The sequence below is a fragment of the Anomalospiza imberbis genome, chromosome Z, assembly GCF_031753505.1.
Source record: "Anomalospiza imberbis isolate Cuckoo-Finch-1a 21T00152 chromosome Z, ASM3175350v1, whole genome shotgun sequence".
Taxonomy (NCBI): domain Eukaryota; kingdom Metazoa; phylum Chordata; class Aves; order Passeriformes; family Viduidae; genus Anomalospiza; species Anomalospiza imberbis.
The window spans coordinates 59453-75540 of record NC_089721.1 but is presented as its reverse complement, the minus strand read 5'-3'; positions in this window follow the sequence as shown (position 1 = coordinate 75540).

Below are 16088 nucleotides of genomic sequence, written 5' to 3'. Positions count from 1 at the left end.
GCTCCTGGAAAACCAGAGGGGAGCAGGAGCTGCCCGTGCTCAGGTCCTGGAAAACCAGAGGAGAGCAGGAGCTGCCTGTGCTCAGCTCCTGGAAAACCAGAGGGGAGCAGGAGCTGCCTGTGCTCAGCTCCGGGAAAACCAGAGGGGAGCAGGAGCTGCCTGTGCTCAGGTCCTGGAAAACCAGAGGGGAGCAGGAGCTGCCCGTGCTCAGCTCCTGGAAAACCAGAGGGGAGCAGGAGCTGCCTGTGCTCAGCTCCTGGAAAACCAGAGGGGAGCAGGAGCTGCCTGTGCTCAGCTCCTGGAAAACCAGAGGGGAGCAGGAGCTGCCCGTGCTCAGCTCCTGGAAAACCAGAGCGAGGGGAGCAGGAGCTGCCCGTGCTCAGCTCCTGGAAAACCAGAGCGAGGGGAGCAGGAGCTGCCTGTGCTCGTGTCAGGGTCCGCAAATGCATGCAGGGTCCCTGATAGGTTCTCTTTGGAGATCTCAAAGCACAAAAGACACAGCAGGGGACACAACACTTTGCTTAAACAAAAATGCACTTTTATTTAGTGCCAACAACTGCGATAGTGGGAGACAAATAAAGAGATAGAGTGAAAGGTAGAGAAAGAGGGGAAGGGGATTATAGCTAACAGCCTGAAGAGACGAGGCCTTCGGAGCTTCACGAGATGCTCATGGGCTGTCTTCTCCAGGTGGGGTGCGGACAACGTCCTCAAAACTCCTTGAGTCTTTTATAGGGTTCCTCAAAGCGGGTGGCATCTGGCCAAAGCGGCAGCTCTCCTGGCTACATGGTGGGTGCGGACTCGTTGTTTTGGGAACCAGTCGCAACCGTCGCGTCGGTGCGGGACCAGGAGAACAGGATCGAGGGCACAGGACGAACTGATTAGGGCTCAGTCCACCATGACCAGTCCATTGGTCTCGCACTGAGTTCCCATGGCATCGCATACCAGTCCTTAAGGCTGGGCAGACTTTCCACCTCAGCCAGGCTAGAGCTACTGTCAGGGTCTGGGGTCTCAGTCCTTGGAGACAGTCGTGAGGCAAACATGAGGGATTTTCGGACAGACCCTCAGAGACCCCAGACCCAAATCCTCACACACACAGAGACCCCAGACCCAAATCCTCAGAGACCCCAGACCCAAATCCTCACACACACAGAGACCCAAGACCCAAATCCTCAGAGACCCCAGACCCAAATCCTCACACACACAGAAACCCCAGACCCAAATCCTCACACACACAGAGACCCCAGAACCAAATCCTCAGAGACCCCAGACCCAAATCCTCACACACACAGAAACCCCAGACCCAAATCCTCACACACACAGAGACCCCAGACCCAAATCCTCAGAGAGACCCGAGACCCAAATCCCTCAGAGCCCCCAGACCCAAAACCTCACACACACAGAGACCCCAGACCCAAATCCTCACAGAGGCCCCAGACCCAAATCCTCACACACACCGAGATCCCAGACCCAAATCCCTCAGAGACCCCAGGCCCAAATCCTAAAAGAGACCCCAGACCCAAATCCCTCAGAGACCCAAGACTCAAATCCACACACACACAGAGACCCCAGACCCAAATCCGCAGAGATGCCAGACACAAATCCTCACAGAGACCCCAGACCCAAATCCTCAGAGACGCCAGACCCAAATCCTCACCACAGCGAGGGGAGCAGGAGCTGCCCGTGCTCATCTCCTGGAAAATCGGACGGGAGCAGGAGCTGACTGTGCTCAGGTCCAGGAAAACCAGAGCGAGGGGAGCAGGAGCTGCCTGTGCTCAGCTCCTGGAAAACCAGAGGGGAGCAGGAGCTGCCTGTGCTCAGCTCCTGGAAAACCAGAGGGGAGCAGGAGCTGCCTGTGCTCAGCTCCTGGAAAACCAGAGGAGAGCAGGAGCTGCGTGTGCTCAGCTCCTGGAAAACCAGAGCAGGGGGAGCAGGAGCTGCCTGTGCTCAGCTCCTGGAAAATCAGACGGGAGCAGGAGCCGCCTGTGCTCAGCTCCTGATAAACCAGAGGGGAGCAGGAGCTGCCTGTGCTCAGCTCCTGGAAAACCAGAGAAGAGCAGGAGCTGCCTTTGCTCAGGTCCTGGAAAACCAGAAGAGAGCAGGAGCTGCCTGTGCTCAGCTCCCGGAAAACCAGAGGGGAGCAGGAGCTGCCTGTGCTCAGCTCCTGGAAAACCAGAGGGGAGCAGGAGCTGCCCGTGCTCAGCTCCTGGAAAACCAGAGCGAGGGGAACAGGAGCTGCCCGTGCTCAGCTCCTGGAAAACCAGAGGGGAGCAGGAGGTGCCCGTGCTCAGGTCCTGGAAAACCAGAGGAGAGCAGGAGTTGCCCGTGCTCAGCTCCTGGAAAACCAGAGAAGAGCAGGAGCTGCCTTTGCTCAGGTCCTGGAAAACCAGAGGAGAGCAGGAGCTGCCTGTGCTCAGCTCCTGGAAAACCAGAGCGAAGGGAGCAGGAGCTGCCTCTGCTCGTGTCAGGGTCCGCAAATGCATGCAGGGTCCCTGATAGGTTCTCTTTGGAGATCTCAAAGCACAAAAGACACAGCAGGGTACACAACACTTTGCTTAAACAAAAATGCACTTTTATTTAGTGCCAACGACTGCGATAGTGAGAGAGAAATAAAGAGTTAGAGTGAAAGGTAGAGAAAGAAGGGAAGGGGATTATAGCTAACAGTCTGAAGAGACGAGGCCCTCGGAGCTTCACAAGATGCTCATGGGCTGTCTTCTCCAGGTGGGGTCCGGACAAAGTCCTCAAAACTCCTTGAGTCTTTTATAGGGTTCCTCAAAGCGGGGGGCATCTGGCCAAAGCGGCAGCTCTCCTGGCTACACGGTGGGTGCGGACTCGTTGTTTTGGGAACCAGTCGCAACCGTCGCGTCGGTGCGGGACCAGGAGAACAGGATCGAGGGCACAGGACGAACTGATTAGGGCTCAGTCCACCATGACCAGTCCATTGGTCTCGCACTGAGTTCCCATGGCATCGCATACCAGTCCTTAAGGCTGGGCAGACTTTCCACCCCAGCCAGGCTAGAGCTACTGTCAGGGTCTGGGGTCTCAGTCCTTGGAGACAGTCGCGAGGCAAACATGAGGGATTTTCGGACAGACCCTCAGAGCCCCCAGACCCAAATCCTCACACACACAGAGACCCAGACCCAAATCCTCAGAGACCCCAGACCCAAATCCTCACACACACAGAAACCCCAGACCCAAATCCTCACACACACAGAGACCCCAGACCCAAATCCTCAGAGAGACCCGAGACCCAAATCCCTCAGAGCCCCCAGACCCAAAACCTCACACACACAGAGACCCCAGACCCTAATCCTCACAGAGGCCCCAGACCCAAATCCTCACACACACCGAGATCCCAGACCCAAATCCCTCAGAGACCCCAGGCCCAAATCCTAAAAGAGACCCCAGACCCAAATCCCTCAGAGACCCAAGACTCAAATCCACACACACACAGAGACCCCAGACCCAAATCCTCAGAGACGCCAGACCCAAATCCTCACCACAGCGAGGGGAGCAGGAGCTGCCCGTGCTCATCTCCTGGAAAATCGGACGGGAGCAGGAGCTGACTGTGCTCAGGTCCTGGAAAACCAGAGCGAGGGGAGCAGGAGCTGCCTGTGCTCAGCTCCTGGAAAACCAGGAGAGCAGGAGCTGCCTGTGCTCAGCTCCTGGAAAACCAGAGCGAGGGGAGCAGGAGCTGCCCGTGCTCAGCTCCTGGAAAACCAGAGGAGAGCAGGAGCTGCCTGTGCTCAGCTCCTGGAAAACCAGAGCGAGGGGAGCAGGAGCTGCCTGTGCTCAGCTCCTGGAAAACCAGAGGGGAGCGGGAGCTGCCTGTGCTGAGCTCCTGGAAAACCAGAGGGGAGCGGGAGCTGCCTGTGCTGAGCTCCTGGAAAACCAGAGGGGAGCAGGAGCTGCCTGTGCTCAGCTCCTGGAAAACCAGAGCGAGGAGAGCAGGAGCTGCCCGTGCTCAGCTCCTGGAAAACCAGAGGGGAGCAGGAGCTGCCCGTGCTCAGGTCCTGGTAAACCAGAGCGAGGAGAGCAGGAGCTGCCCGTGCTCAGCTCCTGGAAAACCAGAGGGGAGCAGGAGCTGCCTGTGCTCAGCTCCTGGAAAACCAGAGGAGAGCAGGAGCTGCCCGTGCTCAGCTCCTGGAAAACCAGAGAGGAGCAGGAGCTGCCCGTGCTCAGCTCCTGGAAAACCAGAGGGGAGCAGGAGCTGCCTGTGCTCAGCTCCTGGAAAACCAGAGCGAGGGGAGCAGGAGCTGCCTGTGCTCGTGTCAGGGTCCGCAAATGCATGCAGGGTCCCTGATAGGTTCTCTTTGGAGATCTCAAAGCACAAAAGACACAGCAGGGGACACAACACTTTGCTTAAACAAAAATGCACTTTTATTTAGTGCCAACAACTGCGATAGTGGGAGAGAAATAAAGAGATAGAGTGAAAGGTAGAGAAAGAGGGGAAGGGGATTATAGCTAACAGTCTGAAGAGACGAGGCCTTCGGAGCTTGACGAGATGCTCATGGGCTGTCTTCTCCAGGTGGGGTCCGGACAAAGTCCTCCAAACTCCTTGAGTCTTTTATAGGGTTCCTCAAAGCGGGTGGCATCTGGCCAAAGCGGCAGCTCTCCTGGCTACACGGTGGGTGCGGACTCGTTGTTTTGGGAGCCAGTCGCAACCGTCGCGTCGCTGCGGGACCAGGAGAACAGGATCGAGGGCACAGGACGAACTGATTAGGGCTCAGTCCACCATGACCAGTCCATTGGTCTCGCACTGAGTTCCCATGGCATCGCATACCAGTCCTTAAGGCTTGGCAGACTTTCCACCTCAGCCAGGCTAGAGCTACTGTCAGGGTCTGGGGTCTCAGTCCTTGGAGACAGTCGTGAGGCAAACATGAGGGATTTTCAGACAGACCCTCAGAGACCCCAGACCCAAATCCTCACACACACAGAGGCTCCAGACCCAAATCCTCAGAGACCCCAGACCCAAATCCTAAAAGAGACCCCAGGCCCAAATCCCTCAGAGACACAAGACTCAAATCCACACACACACAGAGACCCCAGACTTAAATCCGCAGAGACGCCAGACCCAAATCCTCACCACAGCGAGGGGAGCAGGAGCTGCCTGTGCTCAGCTCCTGGAAAACCAGAGGGGAGCAGGAGCTGCCTGTGCTCAGCTCCTGGAAAACCAGAGAGGAGCAGGAGCTGCCCGTGCTCAGCTCCTGGAAAACCAGAGGAGAGCAGGAGCTGCCCGTGCTCAGCTCCTGGAAAACCAGAGGAGAGCAGGAGCTGCCCGTGCTCAGCTCCTGGAAAACCAGAGCGATGGGAGCAGGAGCTGCCTGTGCTCAGCTCCTGGAAAACCAGAGCGAGGGGAGCAGGAGCTGCCTGTGCTCGTGTCAGGGTCCGCAAATGCATGCAGGGTCCCTGATAGGTTCTCTTTGGAGATCTCAAAGCACAAAAGACACAGCAGGGTACACAACACTTTGCTTAAACAAAAATGCACTTTTATTTAGTGCCAACAACTGCGATAGTGGGAGAGAAATCAAGAGATAGAGTGAAAGGTAGAGAAAGAGGGGAAGGGGATTATAGCTAACAGCCTGAAGAGACGAGGCCTTCGGAGCTTGACGAGATGCTCATGGGCTGTCTTCTCCAGGTGGGGTCCGGACAAAGTCCTCAAAACTCCTTCAGTCTTTTATAGAATTCCTCAAAGCAGGTGGCATCTGGCCGAAGCGGCAGCTCTCCTGGCTACATGGTGGGTGCGGACTCGTTGTTTTGGGAACCAGTCGCAACCGTCGCGTCGGTGCGGGACCAGGAGAACAGGATCGAGGGTACAGGACGAACTGATTAGGGCTCAGTCCACCATGACCAGTCCATTGGTCTCGCACTGAGTTCCCATGGCATCGCATACCAGTCCTTAAGGCTGGGCAGACTTTCCACCTCAGCCAGGCTAGAGCTACTGTCAGGGTCTGGGGTCTCAGTCCTTGGAGACAGTCGTGAGGCAAACATGAGGGATTTTCGGACAGACCCTCAGAGACCCCAGACCCAAATCCTCACACACACAGAGACCCCAGACCCAAATCCCTCAGAGACCCCAGACCCAAATCCTCACACACACAGAAACCCCAGACCCAAATCCTCACACACACAGAGACCCCAGAACCAAATCCTCAGAGACCCCAGGCCCAAATCCTCACACACACAGAAACCCCAGACCCAAATCCTCACACACACAGAGACCCCAGAACCAAATCCTCAGAGACCCGAGACCCAAATCCTCACACACACAGAAACCCCAGACCCAAATCCTCAGAGACCCCAGACCCAAATCCTCAGAGACCCCAGACCCAAATCCTCACACACACAGAGACCCAAGACTCAAATCCACACACACACAGAGACCCCAGACCCAAATCCTCAGAGAGACCCCAGACCCAAATCCCTCAGAGCTCCCAGTCCCAAAACCTCACACACACAGAGACCCCAGACCCAAATCCTCACAGAGGCCCCAGACCGAAATCCTCACACACACCGAGATCCCAGACCCAAATCCCTCAGAGACCCCAGGCCCAAATCCTAAAAGAGACCCCAGACCCAAATCCCTCAGAGACCCAAGACTCAAATCCACACACACACAGAGACCCCAGACCCAAATCCGCAGAGATGCCAGACACAAATACAGAGACGCCAGACCCAAATCCTCACCACAGCGATGGGATCAGGAGCTGCCCGTGCTCAGCTCCTGGAAAACCAGAGAGGAGCCGGAGCTGCCTGTGCTCAGCTCCTGGAAAACCAGAGGAGAGCAGGAGCTGCCTGTGCTCAGCTCCTGGAAAACCAGAGGGGAGCAGGAGCTGCCTGTGCTCAGCTCCTGGAAAACCAGAGAGGAGCAGGAGCTGCCTGTGCTCAGCTCCTGGAAAACCAGAGGGGAACTGGAGCTGCCTGTGCTCAGCTCCTGGAAAACCAGAGGGGAGCAGGAGCTGCCTGTGCTCAGTTCCTGGAAAACCAGAGGGGAGCAGGAGCTGCCTGTGCTCAGCTCCTGGAAAACCAGAGGAGAGCAGGAGCTGCCCGTGCTCAGCTCCTGGAAAACCAGAGAGGAGCAGGAGCTGCCTGTGCTCAGCTCCTGGAAAACCAGAGCGAGAGGAGCAGGAGCTGCCCGTGCTCAGCTCCTGGAAAACCAGAGGGGAGCAGGAGCTGCCTGTGCTCAGCTCCTGGAAAACCAGAGCGAGGGGAGCAGGAGCTGCCTGTGCTCGTGTCAGGGTCCGCAAATGCATGCAGGGTCCCTGATAGGTTCTCTTTGGAGATCTCAAAGCACAAAAGACACAGCAGGGTGCACAACACTTTGCTTAAACAAAAATGCACTTTTATTTAGTGCCAACAACTGCGATAATGGGAGAGAAATAAAGAGATAGAGTGAAAGGTAGAGAAAGAGGGGAAGGGGATTATAGCTAACAGTCTGACGAGACGAGGCCTTCGGAGCTTCACGAGATGCTCATGGGCTGTCTTTTCCAGGTGGGGTCCGGACAAAGTCCTCCAAACTCCTTCAGCCTTTTATAGGGTTCCTCAAAGCGGGTGGCATCTGGCCAAAGCGGCAGCTCTCCTGGCTACATGGTGGGTGCGGACTCATTGTTTTGGGAACCAGTCGCAACCGTCGCGTCGGTGCGGGACCAGGAGAACAGGATCGAGGGCACAGGCCGAACTGATTAGGGCTCAGTCCACCATGACCAGTCCATTGGTCTCGCACTGAGTTCCCATGGCATCGCATACCAGTCCTTAAGGCTGGGCAGACTTTCCACCTCAGCCAGGCTAGAGCTACTGTCAGGGTCTGGGGTCTCAGTCCTTGGAGACAGTCGTGAGGCAAACATGAGGGATTTTCGGACAGACCCTCAGAGACCCCAGACCCAAATCCTCACACACACAGAGACCCCAGACCCAAATCCTCAGAGACCCCAGGCCCAAACCCTCACACACAGAGAAACCCCAGACCCAAATCCTCACACACACAGAGACCCCAGAACCAAATCCTCAGAGACCCGAGACCCAAATCCTCACACACACAGAAACCCCAGACCCAAATCCTCAGAGACCCCAGACCCAAATCCTCACACACACAGAGACCCAAGACTCAAATCCACACACACACAGAGACCCCAGACCCAAATCCTCAGAGAGACCCCAGACCCAAATCCCTCAGAGCCCCCAGACCCAAACCCTCACACACACAGAGACCCCAGACCCAAATCCCTCAGACACACAGAGACCCCAGACAGAAATCCTCAGAGACCCCAGGCCCAAATCCTAAAAGAGACCCCAGAGCCAAATCCCTCAGAGACCCAAGACTCAAATCCACACACACACAGAGACCCCAGACCCAAATCCTCACCACAGCGAGGGGAGCAGGAGCTGCCTGTGCTCAGATCCTGGAAAACCAGAGAAGAGCAGGAGCTGCCCGTGCTCAGCTCCTGGAAACTCCTGGAAAACCAGAGGGGAGCAGGAGCTGCCTGTGCTCAGCTCCTGGAAAAACAGAGGAGAGCAGGAGCTGCCTGTGCTCAGCTCCTGGAAAACCAGAGGGGAACTGGAGCTGCCTGTGCTCAGCTCCTGGAAAACCAGAGCGAGGGGAGCAGGAGCTGCCCGTGCTCGGCTCCTGGAAAGCCAGAGGGGAGCAGGAGCTGCCTGTGCTCAGCTCCTGGAAAACCAGAGCGAGGGGAGCAGGAGCTGCCCGTGCTCAGCTCCTGGAAAACCAGAGGAGAGCAGGAGCTGCCTGTGCTCAGCTCCTGGAAAACCAGAGAGGAGCAGGAGCTGCCTGTGCTCAGCTCCTGGAAAACCAGAGCGAGGGGAGCAGGAGCTGCCTGTGCTCAGCTCCTGGAAAACCAGAGGGGAGCAGGAGCTGCCCGTGCTCAGCTCCTGGAAAATCGAAGGGGAGCAGGAGCTGCCTGTGCTCAGCTCCTGGAAAACCAGAGCGAGGGGAGCAGGAGCTGCCCGTGCTCAGCTCCTGGAAAACCAGAGCGGGGGGAGCAGGAGCTGCCTGTGCTCAGCTCCTGGAAAACCAGAGGAGAGCAGGAGCTGCCTGTGCTCAGTTCCTGGAAAACCAGAGGGGAGCAGGAGCTGCCTGTGCTCAGCTCCTGGTAAACCAGAGCGAGGGGAGCAGGAGCTGCCCGTGCTCCGCTCACGGCCCCTGCGGGCTCTGGCAGCGCTCAGGTGCACGGAAATCCTGCAGGGATCGCTCAGGGCCCTTCTGCCAAGCCCCTCGCGGAGTTTCAGAGACCCAGAGGGCTCTGGCAGTGCTTCTTGGTTGTCTCTGCTCCCGCACGCTGGAATTTTGCGGAGGCAGCCGGGAGCACTGCAGGCTCGGGAGACAGGAGTCGCTCCAGGCAAGAAATGGATCCGTTTTCCCCGGTTTCCATGGATTTCTTTCTTTTCCCTGTTGCCCTCCTCAGCCTGGCTTTTGACGAGATCGCCTTTTGTCCCCTCTCAAGTGGCAGCCCCCGAGCCTTGGGAAGAGCGGTGTTTGCTCTGTTCCCGGGTTTCGGTCCCAAGGCTGGTTGGCTTTGCGTGGCTGCCTGGCAGGAAAGCTGCACCCCTCTCTGGCGTTGTGGCCGTGCCAAAGGTGGGCAAAAGAGGGCAAGGCTGGTTCAGCCTGCTGCTCTCCCTGCTCGCCTCACAGTCTGAGAGAATTCCCTTGTTACGGAGAGATTTTTTAACAGATGTTTTTGCGGACCTCCACCCGCCAAATGCGTGGATGGCCCGAAATGTTCGGAACAGAACAAAGCAAGATCTGATGATTTTATTACAGGCAATCGCTGTATTTACATCAGGAGAAGTGCGAGGCAGTAAAAGCTGGGAAGGCATTCATCTCCTCCACCAAGCAGCTCCCGAGAGGCTGCACTTGCAGCCGTTAAAGAAAAACGAGACTCTCCTATTCTTAGTTTTTAATAAGCTGTTAAATGAACTTTTGTACTTCCGTGACAAGGCGTCCAAGGCAGCACATAATGGGCTGGAGCCCGCTGAGCGGCCGCAGACACGGAGCTCTTGACAGGCTTGCGTTAGTGCCTGAGAGCTGAGAAAGAGCAGCCGAGAAAACCCTGACAGCTGAGACGCTGCCCCTGCACCCTGTGCAGGCGGGGATGTCGAGGATGCCGAATTGTCTCCAGGCCTGAGCCGCCCACGTTCAGGTTAACCCGACACGGATTTCTTCAGCTTGTGCCCTCCTGCTCACCCTGCTCCGCGCTCAGCCCTTCCCGTGAGGCCATCGCCCCTGTTCCTCACCCTCGGAGCCCTTTGTGCCGGAGCTCTTTGTGCTTTCCCTTTGTGCTGCCGGGTGGGATTAGCCTGGAAGGTTTCATGGCGAGCTGGGATTAGCCTGGAAGGTTTCATGGCGAGCTGGGATTAGCCTGGAAGGTTTCATGGAGAGCTGGGATTAGCCTGGAAAGTTTAGCGGCTTTGTCCCGTCATTGTTAGGGAGGAGAGAGAGGGCACTCACGCTTAAATCGCTGCAGGTGCAGGGCAGGAAAACCTTCCAACTGGATCGGTTGGGAAGGGCTGAACTCCAGCAGGAACCGCCCCTGGATGGAGAGGAAACCATTCCTTCCATCCCTTCTGTGGGCGAGGACACCGTGCTGGGGCCCTGGGGAGCTGGGATGAACATTCCAGGGAGCTGGGATGATCTCCAGCAGGAACCCCTGGATGGATGGAGAGGAAACCATTCCTTCCGTCCCTTCTGTGGGCGAGGACACTGTGCTGGGGCCCTGGGGAGCTGGGATGAACATTCCAGGGAGCTGGGATGAACTCCAGCAGGAACTCCTGGATGGATGGAGAGGAAACCATTCCTTCCATCCCTTCTGTGGGCGAGGACACCGTGCTGGGGCCCTGGGGAGCTGGGATGAACATTCCAGGGAGCTGGGATGAACTTGTATAAATTCCGGTCCATTTCCACACTGGGGTTCATTGTCCAATTCCAGCTCCGGGTGCTTCAATCCCATCCTGCCAGGTCGGTCTCCTCCATCTGCTGCCGTTTGCCCTTTTTGGAGCTGAAGCTTCAGCGCTGTCCTTGGTTCTGCGGCTGGAAAAGGATTGCGGTGCGCGCCTGAGCTGCGAGAGGAGAGCTTGCCAACTCTTTACGCGAAGCCGGGGCGGTGCAGAGTCCGGAAAACGCGAAAGCCAAAGCTGGAGGTATCGCCACTGCCCAGAGTCCCCCAGAAGCTGGGAATGGGAATGGATCTGGGGTGAGCACGGGGATGGGAATGGGAATGGATCTGGGGTGAGCACGGGGATGGGAATGGGAATGGATCCGGGAATGGGAATGGGAATGGGAATGGATCTGGGGTGAGCACGGGGATGGGAATGGGAATGGATCCGGGAATGGGAATGGGAATGGGAATGGATCTGGGGTGAGCACGGGGATGGGAATGGGAATGGATCGGGGGTGAGCACGGGGATGGGAATGGGAAACGATTAGGGGTGAGCACGGGGATGGGAATGGGAAAGGATCCGGGGTGAGCACGGGGATGGGGATGGGAATGGATCTGGGGAGAGCATGGGGTTGGGAATGGGAATGGATCTGGGGTGAGCACGGCGATGGGGATGGGAATGGATCCGGGGTGAGCACGCGGATGGGAATGGATCTGGGGTGAGCACGGGGATGGGAATGGGAATGGATCTGGGGTGAGCACGGGGATGGGAATGGGAATGGATCTGGGGTGAGCACGGGGATGGGAATGGGAATGGGAATGGGAATGGGAATGGGAATGGATCTGGGATGAGCACAGGGAAGGGAATGGATCTGGGGTGAGCACGGGGATGGGAATGGGAATGGATCCGGGAATGGGAATGGGAATGGGAATGGATCTGGGGTGAGCACGGGGATGGGAATGGGAATGGATCTGGGGTGAGCACGGGGATGGGAATGGGAATGGATCTGGGGTGAGCACGGGGATGGGAATGGGAATGGATCTGGGGTGAGCACGGGGATGGGATTGGGAATGGATCCGAAGTGAGCACGGGGATGGGAATGGATCTGGGGTGAGCACGGGGATGGGAATGGGAATGGATCTGGGGTGAGCACGGGAATGGGAATGGATCTGGGGTGAGCACGGGAATGGGAATGGGAATGGATCTGGGGTGAGCACGGGGATGGGGATGAGTTCGGAACCGGGTTGAGTACGGAACCGGGGATGAGTACGGGACCGGGGTGCGCGCGGAGCCGGGGATGAGTGTGGGACTGGGGTGAGCGTGGAGCCGGGGATGAGTGCGGGACCGGGGTGAGCGCGGAACCGGGGATGAGTACGGGACCGGGGTGAGCGCGGAGCCGGGCCGAGCTCGGGGTCGGTCCGAGCCCGGGGCCGGGCCGAGCTGCCCGGTGCTCCCCGCCGAGCCCGGCGCGGCTGCCAGCTGCCGGGACAGCCGTGCCCGGAGCCATCGGCTGCGCCGGCCTCGCCCGGCCGCGCGGGGCTGCAGCGCCGCCTGTCACCGCCGCCGATCCGTGACCCCTCCTGCGAGGGGCAGCGGGAGGAGCAGATGGCCGGGGGGCCGCGGGGCCGGGGCTGGGCAACCCCCGAGGGGCAGCTCAGCCCCACGGGCACACCTGGGGCTGGAGGGACCGGCTGGTGCCAAACTGGGGCGATGAGCCGCGGGCGTTTGAAATCCTGCAAGAACGAAGGTGTTGGTCGGGGTTTGGGTCGCTTTGGGGTTTTTCAAGTGTCCGGTTTTTGGTTTATGTTCATTCACCTGCAGTTGCGCTCCTCGGGCCTGGAAGGGTCGGGGACTGGGGCCACCAGAGGCAGCCCGGGCTAGCGAGAGCTGCAGTTCCACAGCCGTGTCCCGACGGTGGCCACAGCACGGTCCAGGCCGCTGTGTGTGCCTCGTGTCAGGCTCAAGGGGTCCCCTGCCACCCCCGAGGGGATGGGGACATCCCTGCCACCCCCCAGGGGATGGGGACATCCCTGTCACCCCCCAGGGGATGGGGACATCCCTGTCACCACCGAGGGGATGGGGACATCCCTGCCACCCCCCAGGGGATGGGGACATCCCGGCCACCGCCCAGGGGATGGGGACATCCCTGCCACCGCCCAATGGATGGGGACATCCCGGCCACCGCCGAGGGGATGGGGACATCCCTGCCACCCCCCAGGGGATGGGTACATCCCGGCCACCGCCCAGGGGATGGGGACATCCCTGTCACCGCCCAGGGGATGGGGACATCCCTGTCACCGCCCAGGGGAAGGGGACATCCCTGTCACCCCCCAGGGGATGGGGACATCCCTGCCACCCCCGAGGGGATGGGGACATCCCTGTCATCCCCGAGGGGCTGGGGACATCCCGGCCACACCCCAGTGGATGGGGACATCCCTGTCACCACCCAGGGAATGGGGACATCCCTGTCCCCCTGCCAGCCCCCTGCTCACGATGTTTCCCTTCTCATTGCCCTGGGGATGGCCCGAGGGGCAGGAGGTGGCTGTCCTGGCCAGGAGGAGGTCACTGTCCTGGCCAGGAGGAGGTGGCTGTCCCTGCCAGGAGGAGGTCACTGTCCTGGCCAGGAGGAGGTGGCTGTCCCTGCCAGGAGGAGGTCACTGTCCTGTCCAGGAGGAGGTGGCTGTCCTGGCCAGGAGGAGGTCACTGTCCCGGGGAGGAGGAGGTCACTGTCCCGGCCAGGAGGAGGTCACTGTCCTGGCCAGGAGGAGGTCACTGTCCTGGCCAGGATGCGGTCACTGTCCTGGCCAGGAGGAGGTCACTGTCCTGGCCAGGAGGAGGTGGCTGTCCCGGCCAGGAGGAGGTCACTGTCCAGGCCAGGAGGAGGTGGCTGTCGTGGCCAGGAGGAGGTCACTGTCCTGGCCAGGAGGAGATCACTGTCCCATCCAGGAGGAGGTCGCTGTCCCGGCCAGGAGGAGGTCACTGTCCTGGCCAGGAGGAGGTCACTGTCCCGGCCAGGAGGAGGTCACTGTCCTGGCCAGGAGGAGGTCACAGTCCAGGCCAGGAGGAGGTGGCTGTCGTGGCCAGGAGGAGGTGGCTGTTCTGGCCAGGAGGAGGTCACTGTCCTGGCCAGGAGTAGGTCACTGTCCTGGCCAGGAGTAGGTCACTGTCCTGGCCTGGAGGAGGTCACTGTCCCGGCCAGGAGGAGGTCACTGCCCTGGCCAGGAGGAGGTCACTGCCCTGGCCAGGAGGAGGTCACTGTTCTGGCTAGGAGGAGGTCGCTGTCCTGGCCAGGAGGAGGTCACTGTCCCGGCCAGGAGGAGGTCACTGTCCTGGCCGGGAGGAGGTCACTGCCCTGGCCAGGAGGAGGTCACTGTCCCGGCCTGGAGGTCACTGTCTTGGCCAGGAGGAGGTCACTGTCCTGGCCAAGAGGAGGTCACTGTCCTGGCCGGGAGGAGGTCACTGTCCTGGCCAGGAGGAGGTCACTGTCCCGGTCAGGAGGAGGTCACTGTCCTGGCCAGGAGGTCATGGGGCAGCGGTGGCCCTGGCTGTGCCGGGGGCAGGGCTGGACTCCATGCCCTCGGTGCCTTTTCCAGCTGGAAAGCCGTTGTGACTCTGCGCTTCTCCCGGTGGCTTCCAGGCCCTGCCCCGATCGCCTGGACCCGCACCAGTCTCCGGATTTCTGGACCCGTTTTCTCCTGCTCCCTGGCTTCGGGGAGCCGGCCCCGAGCACCGAGCCGCAGCCGCCACCGCCCGGGGCTCCTGAACCCGGCCTGGCAATCCCTGAGCCATCCCTGAGCCATCCCTGAGCCGTCCCTGAGCCATCCCTGAGCCATCCCTGAGCCTGGCCTGAGCCATCCCTGAGCCCGGCCTGAGCCATCCCTGAGCCATCCCTGAGCCCGGCCTGAGCCATCCCTGAGCCATCCCTGAGCCATCCCTGAGCCATCCCTGAGCCATCCCTGAGCCCAGCCTGAGCCATCCTTGAGCCTGGCCTGAGCTATCCCTGGTCACAGAGACCCCAGACCCAAATGCTCACAGAGACCCCAGACCCAAATCCTCACACACACAGAGACCCCAGACCCAAATCCCTCAGAGACCCCAGACCCAAATCCTCACACACACAGAGACCCCAGACCCAAATCCACACAGAGACCCCAGACCCAAATCCTCACAGAGACCCCAGACCCAAATCCTCAGAGACCCCAGACCCAAACCCTCACACACACAGAAACCCCAGACCCAAATCCTCACAGAGGCCCCAGACCCAAATCCTCACAGAGGCCCCAGGCCCAAATCCTAAAAGAGACCCCAGACCCAAATCCGCAGAGACCCAAGACTCAAATCCACACACACACAGAGACCCCAGACCCAAATCCGCAGAGACGCCAGACACAAATACTCACAGAGACCCCAGACCCAAATCCTCACCACAGCGAGGGGAGCAGGAGCTGCCTGTGCTCAGCTCCTGGAAAACCAGAGGAGAGCAGGAGCTGCCCGTGCTCAGCTCCTGGAAAACCAGAGGGGAGCAGGAGCTGCCTGTGCTCAGCTCCTGGAAAACCAGAGCGAGGGGAGCAGGAGCTGCCTGTGCTCAGCTCCTGGAAAACCAGAGGGGAGCAGGAGGTGCCGGTGCTCAGCTCCTGGAAAACCGGAGAGGAGCAGGAGCTGCCTGTGCTCAGCTCCTGGAAAACCAGAGGAGAGCAGGAGCTGCCTGTGCTCAGCTCCTGGAAAACCAGAGCGACGAGAGCAGGAGCTGCCCGTGCCCAGCTCCTGGAAAACCAGAGGGGAGCAGGAGCTGCCCGTGCTCAGCTCCTGGAAAAGCAGAGCGAGGGGAGCAGGAGCTGCCCGTGCTCAGCTCCTGGAAAACCAGAGGAGAGCAGGAGCTGCCTGTGCTCAGCTCCTGGAAAACCAGAGAGGAGCAGGAGCTGCCTGTGCTCAGCTCCTGGAAAACCAGAGGGGAGCAGGAGCTGCCTGTGCTCAGCTCCTGGAAAACCAGAGGGGAGCAGGAGCTGCCCGTGCTCAGCTCCTGGAAAACCAGAGCGAGAGGAGCAGGAGCTGCCCGTGCTCAGCTCCTGGAAAACCAGAGCGAGGGGAGCAGGAGCTGCCTGTGCTCAGCTCCTGGAAAACCAGAGCGAGGGGAGCAGAAGCTGCCTGTGCTCAGCTCCTGGAAAACCAGAGCGAGGGGAGCAGGAGCTGCCCGTGCTCAGCTC